Source organism: Malaclemys terrapin, chromosome 1 (assembly GCF_027887155.1).
Source record: "Malaclemys terrapin pileata isolate rMalTer1 chromosome 1, rMalTer1.hap1, whole genome shotgun sequence".
Classification (NCBI taxonomy): domain Eukaryota; kingdom Metazoa; phylum Chordata; order Testudines; family Emydidae; genus Malaclemys; species Malaclemys terrapin.
In genome coordinates, this window is record NC_071505.1 from 168,634,861 (window position 1) to 168,655,500 (window position 20,640).

Below are 20,640 nucleotides of genomic sequence, written 5' to 3' on the forward strand. Positions count from 1 at the left end.
CGCCTAGGGGAGGCCCATTTCATGACCACCCTCGACCTCAGTAAGGGGTACTGGCAGATCCCACTCGACCCCATCTCTAAGGAGAAGACAGTGTTCGCCACCCCAGTGGGACTTTACCAATTTACCCGAATGCCCTTCGGCCTCCATGGGGCCCCAGCGACATTCCAACGACTAATGGATTGCCTTCTCCGGCCCCATCAAGACTATGCAGCGGCGTATTTGGATGATGTCGTAGTCTACAGCCGCCAGCGGGAGGACCACCTGGAACACGTAGCCGCGGTCCTGAGATCCCTGCGAAAGGCGGGACTAACGGCAAATCCAAAAAAGTGTTGCATTTGGTGGCAAGAGTCAATGTACCTTGGATACACCATAGGGGGAGGATGAGTGAAACCCCTCATGGGGAAGGTTCAAGCACTGGCAGCCTGCTCACCACTCACCACAAAACACCAAGTGCAACAATTCCTGGGGCTTGCCAGCTACTATCAGCAATTCATCCCTCAGTTCACTTCCATCGCCGCCCCCTTGACGGGACTTTTGACTAAGGACAGCCCCTGGTGCGTGCCATGGACCCAAGAATGTGAAGATGCCTTCTGGACACACAAGGAGTGCTTCTGTCGGGATCCGGTCCTATATAGCCCGGACTTCGACCGTGACTTTATCCTCCACACAGACGCCTCAGAGGTAGGGCTCAGGGCTGTCCTGTCCCAAGAAATGGATAGAGAAGACCACCCGGTCTTATATCTTAGCTGTAAATTATTCCCCCGTGAGAAGAACTATGCGGTAATAGAGAAAGAAGCACTTGTGGTGAAATGGGCCTGTGATGCCCTGCGGTACTACCTCCTCGGGGCCCCATTTACACTAGTCACGGACCATGCCCCATTCCAGTGGTTAACAAGAATGAAAAAATAACACTAGTCTACTGCACTGGTACCTGGCATTACAGCCCTATGCTTTCACCATCCGTCATAGGGCCAGCAAAGACCATGCAAATGCTGACTTCCTGACCTGCCTAGGAGGGATGGAAGAGCCTGGCCCTGATGAGTGGGAGCCAGAGTTGAGAGTGTGTGTGTGTAGTGAGGCGGTAGGGTTTCCTGCTGCCCCAGAGAGGGATGAACCCCTCCGGACACCAGAGTGGGCAGAGCCAGGGAGCTCTGAGCCCGCCCCCCCCCCCCCCAAGGGTCAGGCGTTGCCCTGGAAGTATAAACCCCCAACCCCAGAGCTCCCTGGGGAAGCAGCCGCCAGGAAGGCCAGATGCCTCCAGTCTAGCTCGTGATAGGGAAACCCCAGTGGCCTGCAGTAAACCTGAGGACTGGCCCAACCTGCCCCATGCCAGCTACCAGGAGGAGTTGCTGAGTCTACCCCTGACTACCTATCCTGAGGAATCCATGGTGCTGGACCCCCCTGAGGACACCACCCTGAGCCAGGTACCTCAAGAGGGGGAGTCTGGAAGTAGCCCGGAGGCAGCCAACCCTAGTCTGGCTGCAGCACTGCCAGAGCCCATGTCAGTGTGTTGTGGCCAGGATCGCCACTGACTCAGCAGTGGGTCTTCTACTGCTGCTAGGGCCCCAGGCTGGGAGGCAGTGGAGTGGGAGGGCCTGCGTCCCCTCTGCCACCCAACTCGCGGGTGGCAGTCTCCCCCTCTCCCCAGCCTTCGGACCCAGGGCCTGGGCCCACTGTGCATATACTGTTACTGCTCAGCCCCTGCCTGAGGGCCTGAGCACCTGACTCACCAGTGCCCCGCCCTGACCCAGGGTCTTGGCTCATTGTGTTTATTTGTACCTTCACTTAGGCCGTAGAGGAAGACTCCTGCAGCTGGACTAATTCCCCGCAAGAGCTATTCTGAAAGGTAGTGAGGCAGTGTGGTTCCCTGCCGCCCTGGAGAGAGATGAGTCCCGGCTAGCCTCTCTATATGCACCCACATAATTTTATGCATAAAAGGTATGACCATACATTGTAGCATAATATCCCTTAATAGAGAAAGACCATGAGAAATGTTGTATCATGCTGAGAGTCAAGGGAACACTGTTGTGGCATTTTGTAGCAAAATCGATCAAAGGTCCCACATTGCAAATATACCAGCAAAAGAGAGTCAAAGATTTTCCTGGACAAGTATTTGAAGATGGTGGAAAACTCTTGTAAAACGTGCAATGTACTTCTGGACCATCAGAGGAAACTGACAATTGCAAACCTCCTCACCAAATCAGAGAAGCATTTAAAGTGAGAAACTACACTGCAAGGAGAATCACAAAAAATGCAGCGTATACTTTCCACGTGTTTCAGCACAACGACAATAGTACAACATGAGCGTTTGCATGTTTCTGTGACTGGGTCTTAACATGTGCGCTACAAACGTACCATTATCTAAATGGACCATCCTTTCAAACACCAGTTTCTAAACACTTGAGTCAAGAATGATAATGCAATTCCAGGAGGTTACCAGCTTCAAGATGCAGGTCTACAACACTGAGAGAAATAAACTTAAGGACAAAGTGAAGGATAACTACAAGTTAGTTATATTTGATTAAATGACTATTGTACTTAACAATTTACTCGCACCACTGGTGAAAGACTGTACTGGGAAGGTGTCCTCCTGTTTTGCTGACACACAGTTCATGCAGAAAACAAATCATAGCACCATGTCTCAAACAGTCAGAGACTGTGCAAAGTTATGAAATTGCTTACAACAATGTGGTTGTCTTTGACATGGATAATACCATTCACATGAAAAACACTTATAAAACTGGACTGTTTCCTGTTAGCATCCATGCCTTGTTCACATAATCAATCTAGTGGGGGAAAGTTTTTGTAAGCCATTTGAGGATGTCCCTGCACTGGTAAAAGCTTTCTTCCAAATGTTCCATATGGCAGGGCGCAGGAAGGTGAGGTACTTAAACTATCTAAGGCAAAAAGTTCCCAGTACAACGATAGCACCAGACCCAGTAGCAACTAGACGGAACAGCTGGTTTGCTGCTGTTCAGTATCATGAAAAGCATTTTCAATATTATCACAGGTTTGTTGAAGAAGAAATGGGTGTGTGTGGTGGCTCGGCACCACACTCATGGCAGGAACTTGAAAGAGTGCTGTCCGATGAAATCCAGTGTTTAATGCTAAAGATTGCACTGTGTTTTATCAATGAAATGTGCAAGCCAATCATTGACCTAATGGCTACATTTGAAAGTCCGAGACCATGCACACTCTTGGCTGGTGAGAAAATGGAAGAGACACTGTAAGAGATCAGACTCACCCCTGCAGCACCTCCTGCTGGTTACTCCGGGGAATCAGCTCAATCCAGCCCGGAGCGCCCTCTGCAGGCGAGTGATCCGCCTTGTCACTACTGGCTCCCATGTCCCTCCCAGGACCCCAGTGCCCCTTGCTCTGGGTGCTGCCCCCTGGCAGTATCCACACATGCTGGGTTTCCCGTCCCAGGGAAACCCTCCCATCCACTAACCCCATCTCGCCTCAGTGTAAGGCTACTGCCAGTCACCATCTAGCCCCACTCCCTGGGGCAGACTGCTGTATCAGCCACTCATCACAGGCAAGGTTGGGTTTGGACCTGCTGCCTTGGCCTACCTCTGGGCCGCCCTCTGCAACCCCCAGTACCTTTGGCCCAATGCTAGGCCGCAGCCTGGGGCTTTCCAGGCTGGAGTTCCCCAGCTCCTCTGCCTTTCCCGAGCCCTGCTCCACTCAGGTACCCTGTCTCAAGCTCCCTGCAGCCAGGCCCTTCTCTCTGTGCAGAGTGCAGACAAAGGCCTTGGCTACACTTGTGAGTTGCAGCGCTGTAAAGCCATCCCCAGCGCTGTAACTCACTCCCCGTCCACACTGGCAAGGCATTTGCAGCACTGTATCTCCTTGGTTGCAGCGCTGCATGTACTCCACCTCTCCGAGAGGAATAGCGAGTGCAGCGCTGCCGCTGCAGCGCTGTGGCACCAGTGTGGCCGCCCAATGCACTGTGAATGGCCTCCAGAATTATTCGGCAGTATCCCACAATGCCTGTTCTAGCCACTCTGGTCATCAGTTCAAACTCTACTGCCCTGGCCTCAGGTAACCAACCATGTGACCGACCCTTTACATTCCCTGGGAATTTTAAAAATCCTCTTCCTGTTTGCTCAGCCCGGCGTGGCATGGAGTGCTATCAGCGAATCTTTCCAGGTGACCATGCCTCCACGCGCCAAGCGAGCCCCAGCATGGAGCAATGGCGAGTTGCTGGACCTCATCAGTGTTTGGGGGAAGGAAGCTGTCCAGTCCCAGCTGCGCTCCAGCCGTAGGAATTACGATACCTTCGGGAAGCTATCAAAGGACATGATGGAAAGGGGCCATGACCGGGACGCCCTGCCGTGTAGGATTAAAGTCAAGGAGCTGCGGAGTGCCTACCGCAAAGCCTGTGACACAAACGGCCGCTCGGGTGCTGCCCCTGCGACCTGCAGATTCTACAAGGAGCTGGATGCAATACTTGGGGTTAACTCCACCTCCACTCCGAGCACCACCATGGACACTTCAGAACCGGTGAGGGGGGAGGAGGAAGAGGAGGAGGAGGAGAAGGAAAACGGGAGTGATGGTGGTGGGCCGGATGGAGACACCCCGGAATCCCTGGAGCCATGCAGCCAGGAGCTCTTCTCGAGCAAGGAGGAAGGTAGCCAGTCGCAGCGGCCGGTACTTGGTGGAGGACAAACAGAAGAGCAGGCTCCCGGTAAGCAGGTTTTTTTTTCGGGAAGGAATTTTTTCGGTGCGGGCTCTTTGAGAGAGGAGGGTTAGGCAGGCATGCCTAGATGCGGAATAGTGCATTGATGTGGTTTATCACATCGCGGTAATTGGTCTCGGTAATCTCCTCGATTGTTTCATCCAGAACGTGTGCAATGCGCTTGCGCAGGTTTATAGGGAGAGCCACCGTGGTCCTTGTCTCAGCCAGGCTAACGTGTCTGCGCCACTGTGCCGCGAGGGGCGGGGGGACCATTGCTGCACACAGGCAAGCTGCATATGGGCCAGGGCAGAAGCCGCAGTGCAGTAGAAGACCCTCCCTTGCTTCCCAGGTCACCCTCAGCAGCGAGATATCGTCTAGGACGAATTCCCGTGGAAAATGTTGGGACAGTGTTCAGTGTAGGAGCCCCCTGAAGCTGTTGGCTCTCCCCAAGGCACAGAAACCCAGAGGACAGTGCAGCCCTGAAACAATCAGTCCCCATTACTCACCATTTTGAGGCTCCCGTGGGATATGTGTGCTCTGTTTCGGACGGGAAAATTATGCTATTGTGTAGACCCTGTGTGTTTTCTACTCCTTAAGTGCGGGGGGAATCATTACTCTGCCTGGTATAAACAGTGCTGCCTCTGTTAAATGTTGCATTTTGCCTATACAGCTGCTTCAACCTTGAGACCTCAGCCATCCTTCTTATTGCCTGCTCAGAGACTGCAAAGACTCAGGAAGAGACCGCGAAAAAGCAAAGAAGACATGCTGCAAGAAGTGATGTAGCAATCTATTAAAGAGAACGAGAAGGCACAGGACTGGAGGGAGAGAGAAAGCAGGATCCGCCAGGAAAATGCAGTGCACCGGCGGCAAAGCACCACGCACCGGCAGCAAAGCACTGATAGGCTCATCAGCATCCTGGAGCGCCAAGCAGATGCTATCCAGGAGCTGGTAGCCATGCAGAAAGAGGAGCAGTACCGCAAACGCAAACGCCACCCCCCCCCACAGCCCTTGTTCCAAAACTCTTTCCGTTGTGCCCCACTGTCACCTCCAACCCACTTTCCCCAACTTCCATGTTCTTCACACCACCCGCTGCCTCCAACACCAGTATCTTCACCACCCAGCCCTGAAAACCACGACCCTTACCCTCTGCACCCAACCCCCATCACCATGCAGTATAGCTGCCCTGAAGTGCAGCACTCACTACACAGCACACCAGACAGGACATACACAAATCTGTGATTGTACTGTTCCCCACTCCACCCCCTTGTTTCTTTTCAATAAATATTTTTTTTCTTTTCAATAAATGGATTCTTTGGCTTTGAAAACATTCTTTGTTATTGCATAAAGTAAAAGACTCCTTAGCCCAGGAAATAAACAGGCACTGCAAATCTGCTTGTCTGCTAAGCAGACACTGATTCCTAAAGATTGGAACTACTGCACTTCACTCCCGTGCAGGGCACCAGATATCACTGCTGGTTTTCAGCCTCAAATTGCTCCCTCAAGGCATCCCTAATCCTTGCAGCCCCACGCTGGGCCCCTGTAATAGCCCTGCTGTCTGGCTGTGCAAATTCAGCCTCCAGGTGTTGAACCTCGGAGGTCCATGCCTGAGTGAAGCTTTCACCCCTCCTTTCACAAATATTATGAAGGGCACAGCACACGGATATAACCGCAGGGATGCTGCTTTCGGCCAAGTCCAGCTTCTCATACAGAGATCGCCAGCAGCCCTTTAAACGGCCAAAGGCATGCTCCACAGTCATTCGGCACTGGCTCAGCCTGTAGTTGAACTGTTCCTTGCTGCTGACAAGACTCCCTGTGTAGGGTTTCATGAGCCACGGCATTAACGGGTAAGCGGGATCTCCAAGGATCACAATGGGCATTTCAACTTCCCCTACCGTGGGGCCTGATTGGGGCGTGGCCCAGCTGCGGCTGTTTCCCCAATCAGCCCAAGTCTTTCCTTCCACAGCCCCAGCCCTCTGCAGGGCTGGCTTTAACCCTTCCCAGGCAGGAGCGGGTGTCCACCCCGCTACAGACACGCACTCAATTTTTGTAACAACCCACTCAAAGGTTTCTCAGGGCTGAAGATGTCAACAATGTAACAGCTGATGAAAGTAGCAAGTTGGTGCACCCCTTTTGTTCTGCTGTTAACAATTCAGCTGAAAAGCTGAAGAAGTACATCAGTGATACTGAGAGTGAGCAGCCCACAATTAAGTTCCTGAAATGCATAAGGATTTCCAACCCCAGAAGAGTTCCTGTAATGTCTCATATCAAGGAGGATCATGCTTCATTTCCTGGCTTCAATGACATTTCGGCAGAGGAGTTGGCGTTGTATACCGGGAAGGTGACACCCGGTGTGATCAAGAGCACTCTACAGTCAGGGGAAATTGACATTGCCATTTTTGGTCATCAACAGCCAACCATCTTCTGAATTTGAAAACATTAGCTTTCAGATACATAAATACTCTAACAAACACAGCTGATGCTGAGCGCAGCAACTCGTTGTATAATCTTCCAACCAGAGGCATTCTCTTTTGGAAGACAAACTGAAAGAGCTTGTGTTCCTTTATTTCAATCTTGGAATTTAGAAAAGACTGTATGTTAACCAAAAATCCATTGGTTTAGTCGGACTGATGCTTTATTTTATTTTTTTTACTTACCGTACTAGTATTTTGACAAGCAGTATGAAAGAAGAACCCGTGTAACGGCACGATAATTTAGTTACATTGCACAGTATTTGAGATACCGCAAGGACTCAAAGCATTCTTTTCTTTCATTGTTTTTTTGTTTTGCACTTGGACTTTGAAAAGACATTAGCGTCTAATCTACTGCAGAAAAATGGTAATTTTGCTGAAAATTAGGAAAACTAATCTCAGTTGAACAAGTCCTTATTTAACAACTTTATTTAGTTTTAAAAATCACACCTACTGGGTTGCTTTTTTTGTTTAAGGAATGATAAAGCACTAGCGTAGATTCTGTGATAAAATATTCTATATAAATACAAAATACCTGCATATATGTCTAAAGAAGGTTCAAATAGTGTTATATTTCATTTAATATGTAAAACAATTTTTTTTGCATAATTTTGATATTTTTTCTGTGCATAATTCCCTGTGGTGTATCCTGTGTCAACAGAAGGGGTTTTTTTTGCTGATGTAGTTAATCCACCTCTTGGAGACGAAGTAGGTAGGTTGATTAAATAATTCTTTCATCAATCTAGCTGCAGCTCCAGTGAGGGTTAGGTTGACCTAACTACATCACACAGGGTGTGAAATTTTTCACAGCCCCAAGCAACGTGGCTAGGTCAGTCTAATTTTTAGCTGTAGACTAGGCCTAACTCTCTTTTGAAAATGGGACTTGGCGTGAATGGATGGGGCGGCAGAGCCTTCCCAAAAGTGGGAGGGCCAGGGCCCCCCATCTCCTCTGTAGCCCCGCCCCCTCCCTGCTTCTTCCCCCTGAGGCCCCACCCCCAGCCAAGCAGGGGCCGAGGAGTCCGTGCATCTCCACCTGTCTGGGGGGGGAGGCCTGAAAGCAGCCCCTGGCCCATGTCCCTGCCCCCAGAGCCCCTAACCCAGGGCAGGTGGAGGGTCCATGGCTCCCCACAGTTGCCCATGTGGCTCTTACCTCAACCCGGCTCCTGCCAGGGGAGGGGCCTTGGAGCCACAGCCCAGCCATGGTAAGAGATATCCAGGCAGCTGTGGGGAGCCGCGGGGCACAGACCATCCATCTGCCCTGGCCAGGGATTTTGGGGGGTGGGGACAAGGGCTGGGGCTGCTCTCAGGCCCCCTCACCCTGGGCAGATGGAGGATATGCAGCTTCCCACAGCTGCCCAGGGCTCCCCAGCCGGGCTCCAGCTGCTGGTATATTGGCCTGGCCTGGGGGTGGGGCCTCAGGGGGAAGATGAGGAGCGGGGCCTGTGGTGAAAAGTGGATGGGCTAGGCCCGTTCACTTTCAAAAAGTGGGAGGACTAGGGCTCCCTGTCCCCCGCCCCCCGTTCCAGTGCCACTGACCTAGGAGCCTTTTGAAAATATTACCCAAAGTCAACCAAACAAATTGCATAAATAATGAGTTGTGGTGTAGTCAAAATTAGGGCAAATAGCACTCAGGCAATCTATAAGCTAAATTAACAGAAAATATGTAAAAAACTGAATCGTATTCACAGGTCATTCTCACTTACAATCTAAGTTCCTTGGGGGTAGGGACTGTCTTTTTATTCAGTGTTTGTTCAGCATCTAGCCCAAGGGGTCCTGGTCAATAACTAGGGCTTGTAGGTACTACAAGGATACAAATAATAACAGAACAAAAAGGCTAAATGAATCTAATACATTATTTACTGTGACTAGATCACCCAGCTCTAGGAGCTTTGTTCCGGATTACTGACAATGGGTGTTATTTTTACAAGGTTTAATAAGCTACATAGAGCAGTAAATTCTGAAATGCTGTCAGAAAATTAGAACTAAACTACATTTGTCCAAATGAGTGAAGAAAGTGCATTCTGTCTTTCATTATGTTCTGTAATTTACTCCCTAATTTGATAACATTCAGTAATTCACTATGGCCCTAGTCTTGCTGCCAGCAACATCAAAATCCCTATGGATATCAGCAGGATCAGGATCAAAGGTAGTGGGTCCCCCAATTGTTAGTGTGAATTAGCAGGGTGCTAAAGGCCAGAGTCCAGTCTCAGATACCAAAGGGGAAAAAATATTCCCAAAATCCAGTCTTACCACTACAAATAAGCATAGCAGGAACATATGCATAATACATTCCAAAAGCATGGCAATGTCTAGAGCTGAAAAAAACAAAACAGTTGTTGTGACTTTTATTTTCAACAGTTTGTCCCTTTTTATTGAAAAGTGTCAAAATACATTTCTGACCAGCTCTAAAGATGTGTGAAACATCATCAACCTTCCACTATCTTGGCCTCTGTTCCAACAAACCCTGAGCAACCCTTCTCTTCCTCTCCTGCCCCACTGCCAGACCCTCTTCCCCTGCCCCCAGCCAGGAGCTTTTTGCCCCTCTCTGTTTCTAAATTACCATAGATGTTAGATCTAGTTGTTGTTCATTTCTCTTGCTGTACACAATGCAGACTTCAACACACTTACCACTGCTGATTACACTGCTCTACAGTCAAAATGCTTCTGAAATAAATGTAGTCAAACTTTACTAATTCTGGGTCACTGAGAACGAAAATGATGCTTAAAATTGTTGATTGGCTCTAGTTTTCAAGATATGCTATTGGGTCAGTATATACGACCCTGGACTTGGGAATGGCGGAGGATAAGTGAGTTATAAAGGGAAGGGATCTCAATTTAAACCAGAAATGACTAAAATACATCTTTGACTGGATCTATGAATAAATCTATGACTGGGTTTGGACAGTACTTGCTTTTTAGGCAAAACAATGAATGATGCAATCTGAAGCTGGTATTGTATCATACATGATATGAATTGCATCATGTTATTCCTAGAAGTCATGGATGATGCAATCATAATGAAGCTTACATCACTCTGCTGAACAAATTGCCCTATATCAGCTCTAGAAATCATACAGTGTCGTTCTCTCTTATTTGTCAGTGTTTGATTTTGCAAAGGGACACATTTCTGTTTAGCCAAAGTGAGCAGAGATGCCTCGTACTTGTGTGAACAGTGCAGATAACTTCTGCTATGTGGTGAAGTGACTTTTGCATCACAAAAGCGCAGTATAACCACTATGGTTAAGAAAGCCTATCACCTTTATTTTGGCTGCAAAATTGGAGATCAGGACAAGAGGTGGGCCCCACACATATGCTGCAACACTTGTACAACAAATCTTCGCCAGTGGTTGAACAAGAAAAGGAAATCTATGCCTTTTGCAGTGTCAATGATTTGGAGAGAGCCAACAGATCATATCAGCAATTGTTATATCTGCATGGTGCCTCCAGTTGGGAAAGGTGTGTCAAAGAAGAAAAAGTGGACTGTGCATTATCCAAACGTTCCATCAGCTATACGCCCAGTACCCCACGGAGAAGGACTGCCGGTTCCTGATACACCAGAATCATTCTCATTTGAGTCAGACGAGGAAGAGGATGAAACTTCTGGTCCTGAACCATCAATGTCACAGGACCCACATTTTCTCCCATCCTCCTCCTCTGAACCACACGTCATAAGACAAGGTGAACTGAATGACCTTGTCAGGGATTTGGAACTACCCAAGAGTAAGGCAGAGCTGTTGGGCTCCAGACTACAGCAGTGGAATCTCCTGGCAGGTGATGTTAGGGTTTCCATGTTCCGTGACCGTCAAAATGTGTGTGTAAGGGTTGTAACAAAATCTTCTTCATGGAAGGTGATATTGTAGCCTGCAACAACATCGATGGTGTGATGGCAGCCCTCAACATCGTTCACGATCCAGATGAGTGGAGACTGTTCATTGATTCATCGAAGACGAGTCTTAAAGCTGTTTTACTGCATAATGGCAATGTTTTGCCATCAATTCCAGTTGGTCATACAGTCCATATGAAGGAAACCTATGACCACATGAAACAACTTTTGAGGTGCATAAACTATGACCAACATCAGTGGCAGCTTTGTGGCGATTTGAAGGTTGTTGCTCTCTTGCTTGGTCTGCAGACTGGATACACAAAGTACTGCTGTTTTCTCTGTGAATGGGATAGTCGTGCAAGAGATTCCCACTACATCAAGAAAGCTTGGCCACTCCGACAGTCACTGGAGCCTGGGAGGAAAAGTGTTCAGCATCCACCACTTGTTGAATCAAGGAAGATTTTGTTACAACCCTTACACATCAAGCTGGGTCTGATGAAGAACTTTGTCAAGGCCATTGACAAAACACAAGCAGCTTTCAAGTACCTCCGTGGAAAATTTCCAAGGTTAAGTGAAAGATTAGGCTAAGATAAAGGAAGGTGTCTTTGTTGGTCCTCAGATTCGTAAACTTCTTCGAGATGATGCATTTGACAATGCACTGCGTGGCAAGGAAAAGACGGCATGGAAAGCCTTCCAGTTAGTGGCAATAAATTTTCTCAGAAACAACAAGGCAGACAACTACAGGTTGTTGGTGGAAAACCTCCTCAAGGCATACAAAAGCCTTGGTTGCAACATGTCACTAAAGATACATTTTTTGCACTCTCATCTAGATTTTTTTCCACTGAACTGCGGAGCAGTGAGCGACGAGCACGGCGAGCGATTTCACCAGGACATTGCAACAATGGAGAAACGCTATCAGGGCAAATGAAGCCCATCAATGCTTGCAGACTATTGCTGGACAGTGACAAGAGATGCTCCATTTAATGAATACAAGAGACAAGCCAAGAAGCACCGAGTAGACACTGAATAGGACTAAACTATGTACATAATCATTTTTTGCCTTTTGTTTCATAATAAATTTTATTTATATAACCCTTTTGCTGATTTTTAAAGTGTTACATAAACAGGACAGGTGAAATATTATCATGTAAAGCAACCATAAACACATGAAAAGACCTAGGTTTATAATTTATGATTAAAACTCTACTATCTACACAATATACATAGACATAAAATGTAAAGACTTAAATATCTTAGAAACAGTAGCCAATCAGTTGTTTTAATTGTCATATTTGAATTCAGCACATCAAAATACATAATAAATAGCACATTTTATTTCTGAAGCAAACGACTTCTCAAAAATTGTAGACCAGTATTAGTAATTTAAAGTGTTATCAAGTGTGCTGTAAGTCTGCGCACAGATAAGTATGTGCAATGAAACACTGTATTCAACGAGAGTTGCACCAGCTGTGTATAACATACATTGACTCTGAAGGATTTTGAACTTACTGATACATCCACAGACATGGCTCCCTTTGAAATCAACGTGAGTCAAATGTGCACGAGAAAGCAGAATTTGTCCCTTTGCCTTAACGTAAGAAACCCTTAGTTATTCAAAGTTGGAGTTTAACTTGAGAAATACCTTGAGCATTGTAATAGATCTCTGCACCAATGCACAAGGAAATAATTTGTGGGATTCTGCAGACACCAGAGAGTGTAGGAGAACCCCGGGGATTTAAGGATTTCATCACAACTAACTGAGTGGTAAAAGGTTTGAGTTAAAATAAACTTGCACTTTCCCCTCCTTTGATACTTTGCCCCAGACTTGAACCCAACTCCAAACCTTTTGAGGTTGGCCAAGATGAAACTAATTCCAAGAGTTGGAGGGAGAGTGGACTAGAGAAAGAGAGTCTATACTTGGGAACCTAACATGGAGACTGGGGGAAAATTCCAACTTTCTCTGGTATATGATGTGGTTGGCCAAAGCAGGGGGAAGGACTGTAGGAGTAATTAGCACAAGTGAAAAATGTCTTTGTTTTCTGAAACTCCTCTGTTGTCTGCAAACAGAAAACACCAGGATGCAATTCTGCTCTCAAAAACCTCAAACTTCAGGAAAATCTGCCAGGTTCCTATTTTGAAGGGGGAGGGTGCATTAGGGGAGAGAAATGAAAGAACTGAAACTGAAAACATTTGAACCTGAACCAGTTCAGTTGCAATGCTAAGCTTTGGTTGTTTTGATCCTTTAAACCTAAATGAAAGTAATTTCCTGTAATCTCAGACCCTGGGACTTTCCCCATTCCTCTGATGCCTGTGCTTTGATCTTGGGAACCTTCAAGAGTCATCTCTGATTTGTCTGCCTGAAATCTGTGAAGCCGTCTAATTTCCAACTAATAGGAACATCTTTATTTGGGTTATTTCCCTACGCACACTTTGGGAGGCATCACTTACTTTCCGGGAGGGACAGATGAGTCTGTGCTTTTGTATTCAGTTCATACACCAACACATCTCTTATTACACACACAGCATTTGGAGCGAGTGATGTCAGAGACTGAAAATAGGCTCTGTGAAAATATTACCTTATATCTTATGGTATTGCTTCTGCTCCCTGATTTGGCTAATTTCTATAGCAACATAGAGCTTTCAAGATGATTACACTGGTGAGAATAAAAATTTGCTCAAGTATTCATGACACTTTCCCTTTTCCTGAACGGTATTGTGAACAAAATGTTGCTTGTTCTCATAAAACAAACAAAAAAGATCAAAATGAACTAAATACAGATCCAAGGCTTCACTAATACCTTTTGCAGCATTCACCCAGCTGTTCCCTGTCGGCTTTGTCCGTTATTAGCTATTTCTGAGAAATGAAAAGAGAAGTCATTAAATCAGTGTTTGCAAATTAGTAAGATTTAACCCTGTTTTAAACTGTGTTTGTGCATTGGTTAGCCTGTGTTCTGGAGAAGTTGATGATGTATATACAACACAATTCTGTTAGAGGTACATGTGAGCAACCATTCTTTGGGCCGCAAAGAATTTCTAATGCTCACCACAAGTGCTGATCAGTAAAATCAAATTCCTCTGCAAAGTGAAAAACTGTGATAAATCTGATGCTTCAGCATCTTCCTCTTTTTATCGGACAATTGTTTTTTAGTATAATTGTATGTACCCTTTCTGATTAAATTATAGGCTTTCCTTTTCAGACTACAGTATTCCTTCTACCCATTTAATCGCTGATTCAGGAATGCACTTAAGCTAATGAGATTTTTGCACATGCTTAAAATTGAGCCTGCACTTAAGTACTTTTTTGAATTTGGGCTTTAATATATGCACTCTAACTTAGTGTCTGTAAGGCTTCCTGTGAAGAACTATATCACTGGGCTCCAAAGTCGTGTGTGTGTGTGTGTTAGAGAAGCTATAAGTGAATTAGAAGTATGACTCTTGCCTCTAGTTGAAGCGATACACTTGGTGTGCTGTTCCTTTTAAATGCAAGCTCCTTGTGATCTGCCATTCCAGTATTCTGTAGAAAGGAGCCAAGGCTTAAGGAACTTGCAATAGATCTGCTCTATTCTGAGTCTGGTTCCAACTGACTGTGCAGTTGATTGACAGTGTCCTGCCTAGACTCTGTCTGGCAAGCTCAGCCCTTAAAGGCACAGTCCCAATACCATATCTTCCCTTCCCAACCAAAATGTAATAAAACGCTGAAAACCCATTTACACTTACATCCAAACCAATAATGAAGCTTACTGACAGTGTTCATTTAGTCTTGGAGGTGCGCTGTGCTGTCATTTGGCCTGCAGGGCTCCCCTGAAACCTCAGCACGACTGCTGTCAGGAGGGAGCAAGTCCACTTGTTCTGGTGGTTTCGTGTCCTGAGGCTCTGTTGTCTCAAACTGCTGTGGTTGTTGCCTGTTTGAGACCCCCCAGGCAAAACAGCAGATTCAGTGCCCCTAATTTCTGTCCCTTCTGGGATTTGGAAGTACTCCATAGAATATGTCCATCGGGGGTGACAACTTCATATGGCCACAAAGCTACCACTTGTGACACCGGTCCTGTTTGTGGCCATTGTTTCCCGTCATGCAGTGTCAGTTCCATGAAGTGGTGGCAGCTCCTGTGACCCCCAAGTCCCATTGATTTATGTTGTTTTGCCTTTCTGTCTCTTTAGCCATCTGCAAGCCTCCAGGAGCTCTCTCTAACAGTGCAGACATTCTTGTGTTGAGTTTTCAGTTTTACAGAATGCCAGCTGGTGACAACTCATGCTTCATTGATGCCAGTCTGTAATTTAACAATGCTAAATACAGAACAGAGTCTGACTCCACAACCTTTTTCAATAGGTCACTTTGTTGTTTTCTTGCTGCTTAAACTCATACTCACTATCCTGTGGCACATTGTCAGGTATACTACGTCCAGCAAAGTAGATTCACTCTACACAATCTCCTCTTTAGCTGTAGTATCTTGTAATAAGGCTATCTCAGGGAAGTAAAAATACTAGTCTAGATGTAAACAAATCAATGTCTATTTTCTCGGAGGGCAGGGGAGGGGGGCAATTTTTCCTATGCAACCAGCATCAGTTCTTTTACTTGACTTGGCCTGAGTTTTTAACATGTACAACCCGCACTGACAGCTTCCTTAATGCCACCGTTCATTTGGAACCAGTATAAAATATCTCTAGTCCTTCTCTTAGATTTTTTTTTTCAATCCTTAGGTGATCTTCATTATCTTTTTAACATACTTTTCTGTAACACCTTAAGACTCACCATCCTGGTGCCTTTAAACAAAATCCCATCTAGTACTTAGAGTTCCCCCTTAAACTGATACTCGGAGCTGGGAATATGCTGTCCCAGACACCTTGTGCTAATAGACTTAATCACTTTCTGCAAGGTCTCATCCACAGCAGTAATTCTGGCCATCACCGTCCATATTTCATCTGAGATTGGCCAGGTATTTTTTTTTATCAGATGGACATGTACAAAATCCAGCTCTGGACTTTGTTTCAGTCCACTTTTGTCAAGTACTCTAGAGAGCATGTCTGAGACCACCAAATGTCTCCAAAGTTTGTATTCAATTTGCAAATCATATAGTAGTAGCTGAAAAAATAATCTCTGTATTCTTGCGGGGCAGGGCTGCCAGCCCCCTTTCAGCAATGGCAATAAATGGCTTCTGGTCAGTTTCAGTTGACACAGCTCCCCCCCCTCCCATAAATAAAGACATGAAACTTTTTACACCTATGGACTAATGCCAAAGCCTCCTTCTCTATTTGAGCATATTGGCACTCAGTATTCATGATGAATACGCCACTGGTCTCCAGTTTTGTAAGAAGACTGAGCCAATACCCTCGTTAGAGGAGTATGTGGACAACCTAATTTTGCACTTACTGTCACAGTACCTCTGGACTGGGGCCTCTTTAACTATCTCCTTCTGTTCCCCAAATTCTCTATTAAGATGTGCATCGCATGTCCACTGGATGTCTTTGCACAGTAGCACTTGCAGGTGGCTGGTTCAGGCAGCTAGCTGAGTCACAAATTTCCCTATATAGCTCACCATTTTAAGGAAACTTTGTAACCTTTCCTTGTTTGGTGGGGCAGGCATGTCAGTGATGGGCTCAGCCTTACTGTAATCTACCTGTACATCTTGCTCTGTTAACTTCTCCCCAGCTATGTTATTTCTGTTGCATGGAATTTACATTGGTATGTTTAGCTGTCGCCCAGTAGCTAGGGTTCTTTCCAAAGCAGCTCAGAGCCTCTGGTGATGCTTCTCTACTGTTTTTCCCCACATCATAATGTAATTTATGCAAACCTTAAGTTAGTACCCTCTATATCAACCACATTTTGTGGTATTTTCTGGTGAAACACCTGGGGGACCAAACCAAAACCCAAATGGCCGTCTGCAAAAACAAGGTCTCCCAAAGGGGGTGTTGAATGGAAACGAACATGTGCTCTGTTTTTCTAAGGGCACCTGCCAGAACCCTGCTGATGCATCAGGCCTCCTCCTGAGTAATTACTCCATGTGTAGATAAAGGAAAATGTTCCCTTTTGACATATTGAATTCTTTGGGTCTATGCACAAGTGAAGGGTTCTGTCTCCTTTTCTACAATGACCAACAAGTGTTACCCACTTGGTTGGTTCTTCTACTCGCTGGATGATTCCCAGAGCAATGAACCCATGCAGCTCCTCTTTTAGCCTCTGGCTTAGGGCTAGGGAAACTTTCCTTGGGGCATGGATTGTGGGACAGTTGGGCTCTTTCAGCTCTATTCTGTGTGCTGTTGTGAGCTTCCCTGTCCCGTGGAAGATGTCCTCAAACTGTTCCTTAATTGTTTGGGTCCCTCGCCCCTCCAAAAGAATCCACTCCCTTGATGAGACCAGGGCGTGATACGTTTTTAACCTAATAATGGGTGCACTTGTCCCTGGCACTATTACAAATTGTATCTTTTCCAGTTTATTTACCCATATGTTTAGTTCACATACACCTTTAGTGGGGATAAACTCAAAACTGTAAGCCTGAGTTTTACCCATTTATAGCCAGTGCCTGTGGCTTTATTTTTTTTTTTAGCATTAATAACATTGTTTGCTTGTGCACTAGTGTCCACTTTAAAATTAATGCTTTCAGGCTGATAGTCCAATCATCTTCTGCTGCAATGTTGTCAATTGTTCCCAGGAAGAATTCATCTGAGCCAGCAGCGCTGTTGTCATGCTCTTTGTCCAAACTGTGCCCGCTCCGCTGCTGTTTGCATACTCTTCCAAAGGGATGTTATCCATTAAGCTCTTGCATCTTTTCCCCTATGTTGGGCCTTGTCCTGGCTTGTGTTGGTTGCCACAGTATGTGCAGCTCCATGTGCTGTTTTTGGTGGACTCTGAGTTTGAGTTCCATATACCTGTCTGCCTCTCATCTCATTTTCTTATGATAGTTTGGATTTTCAATCTGGTCTACAGCATCAAAGTACTGCCCGCCCTCCGTGAGCTTCATTCTGGAGTGGGTGACATCCTGTGCTTGGTAGATTCTAATTGCCTTAGCGAGGGTTAATTCTGGCTCTTCCAATAGTGTCTCTCTGACATTTTTGTTCCAGATTCCAATTGCAAGCTGGTCTCTTATGAGGGATTCAGCTCTAAAATCTCTGCTATGGTTTCATCTTCTTGTTGTACTCTGAACAGCTGAGAGATGTTTTAAACATTTTTAGGTGGAGTGCAGTTAATCCTCAAATGTTTGTAATAGTTTCATAGTTAGCCTCCTCTGCCTGAGTTAACTAAAAACTTCTAAACACATCAAGTGCTTCAGAACCTGCTATTGTCAGAAATAAGGCTACCCTCCACCTGTGTCTATATTTTCTAGCACTCATTGCTTGTAGATACAGGGAGAAGCACTGTTTAAACCTTTTCCAGCTGTCTTCCACATTTCTAGAGTTTCATCTCTGATGGATGGGGCTTTTAACTGCTTCATTCTTCCATTCAGGATCTTTTCTTAGTTCTCTTTACTCCCAGGATCATGCAGTGTTCAGTGATCACTCAGTGCTCAAAGAAGTTGCAAGTGTCTGGTTCCAGCTGGCTTCTCAGTGCCCCACCCAGACTTTCTATTTGGGAAGCTCAGCCCTTAAAGGCACAGCCCCTAATACCACACCTGTTCACCAGGTGAAACTGTCAGGGCTACAATTTTAATGTGACTACATCTCCTATGCACCTAACAATCCTGCCCTCCAGCACACCTGCAGCCTGTGACAAGAGGACCGTGGCTTCACAAGTACAAGTCAGCCTCTCTGGGGGCTGGTGGAGACCGACCCTGCATTTCTCAGGGCACCCTTGAGCCCTAAATAACTACCGCAGCATCTGCATTCTTTGACTGGAATTTCTTCTTAGCTTTAATATAGTAAAAGCAAAACTGTTTTTTAATCATTTAAATTTAAAATGAAAGTGAGAAAATATTCTTTACAGCTCAAAAAGGTTTGCCAGTACCATATTACTATACAGGGGGTGTGCTTAGTCTCAGAATCAAAGTTTCAAGTGCCTATGTGACTTAGGAGCTTAGGTCTCCCTGAAAATCAATGAGATTTAGGCTCTTATGTGTGGTGTATTGCAAACTGTATTAAAATTGTAAACTATCACTTTAAATGGCCAGCATTTTTTTCCTGGCCCTGTTTGCAGGCTAGGGAGCTCCCTAGGAAAGGAAGTGATCTGGCTTAGCACTCTAGCAGTAGTCAGTCTGCAGACAGACACCTAGAGTAAGGTGAGATAATATGTGTGACTCTGTTTCAGGGAGCAGCCTGCTTTGTCGCTCTCTGATTTGGGGTTCTTGTGTGTTATCATTCTGAATTCTAAGTAGTAAAGTAGTGTTACGTTGCAACCTTCCAGCAAGAGTATTTTATGTTCCTATCTGACTAGGGTTGCCAATTTTGGTTGGATATATTCCTGGAGGTTTTATCACATGACAAAATCTTTAATTAAAGATTAATCTTAAATTCCTGGAGACACCAGGACAATACTAGAGGGTTGGTAACCCTACATCTGATTCTTCTCTGTGTATGCTGTGACCATAATACTAAGCCACTTTTCAAAATGATACTGTCTCCTAAGCTGCTTAGGCACTTCTGAAAACTGTACCTGAGATGCCTTCAAGTCTTGAGGGCAATAAAACATGAAATGGTGTATGGTTATACTGGAGGGCTATAATAGACAATATTATACAATAGACAACGTTAATAGACATGTATGATCATACTAGGTACACAAAGGGAAAGAGGGTGGTTTTGTGGTTAGGGCAATAGACTGGGACTCAGGATAGCCAAGTTTTTGGTGATTCTATTTTATTTTAATATTTTTCCTCTGAAGTGCCATGAACATGTTTCTGTTCTTTAAATCTATTGTTACTAATAGTCTCTGTATCTATGTACCATACTCAGGGCCGGCTCCAGGCACCAGCTTCTCAAGCAGGTGCTTGTGGCGGCCGCTCCGGAGAGGGGCGGCACGACCAGGTATTCGGCAGCAATTCGGCGGACGGTCCCTCACTGCGCCTGGGAGTGCCTTGAAGAAAATCTGATCCTGTGAGGCGCTGAGCATCTCTGCCTGGTGCCCTGAGCTGTCACTGGAGCCAATGGCAGTTGTCTAGAGCTGGGTGAAAAAATAATGTGGTTTGCTGGGAATTCTGAAAAATGAAAAAAAAATCAATTTCAAGTCAAAACAAAAACAATATTTTTCAAATATTTTGGCACATTGAAAAGTTAAAAATATAATAATTAGGGGTTGAATGTTTCATTTTGACCAAATCAGAATGTTTTGTTTCAATTTTGACCATTACATTTTTTTAATAAATGGAAAGGAAATTTTGAAATGAAAACTCATTTTCAACCAAAAAAATTAAAACAGTTCATTTGAAAAAAAAAGTCAAAACAAAACTTTTTTCTGACTTTCCCCCCGTTGTTGAAACAATTTGGCAAAATCAACAGGCATTTGCTAAATAGTTCGATGTGACTGAATTTGGGCTTTTTTGCTGGAAAAGGGTTCATACAAAAAACTGCCCAGCCCTAGAGTTGTGTGCTCAGACCCTCTCAGAAAGTGCTCAGCACTTCGCAGGATGGGTTTCTAAACTAGGCAAAATGCAGGGCAATGTTTCAGGCACAGGAGGGCACAGATGCCTCACTGATGTTAGACCAGTGTACCAAGCATTCATGGAAGGGCGTTGGGAGAGGCCGTG